This window comes from Hylaeus anthracinus, unplaced genomic scaffold, assembly GCF_026225885.1.
Source record: "Hylaeus anthracinus isolate JK02 unplaced genomic scaffold, UHH_iyHylAnth1.0_haploid 4, whole genome shotgun sequence".
Classification (NCBI taxonomy): Eukaryota; Metazoa; Arthropoda; class Insecta; order Hymenoptera; family Colletidae; genus Hylaeus; species Hylaeus anthracinus.
In genome coordinates this window covers 12,699,172-12,699,487 of record NW_026535289.1, presented here as the reverse complement: position 1 = coordinate 12,699,487, position 316 = coordinate 12,699,172, and positions in this window count along the sequence as shown.

Sequence of the window (316 nt, the reverse complement as noted above, 5' to 3'; positions counted from 1 at the left end):
ATCACCTCCCGAACCACCTCTTTCAAGGTGTTACAACATTTTTGGGACACCTTGTATAGTGACAACTTTGAGCAACGTGGAAGTCTTCGGCTTAGAAAATACAGCATCCCTTGCCACCCAACCGCGCGTTTGCACAACTTTATCACAAATACGCTAATAGTTGATCGATTGTACAGCCATATATCATGTATCGATCTATCAAGTCTACGAAATTTGAATCTTTGAATGTAAAGCGATAGGGTAGACGTTAGACGTTTTCTTTAGATCAGTTAACCCTTTTCACTATAAGGTGACCTAGTGTAAAGGGTTAAAATAA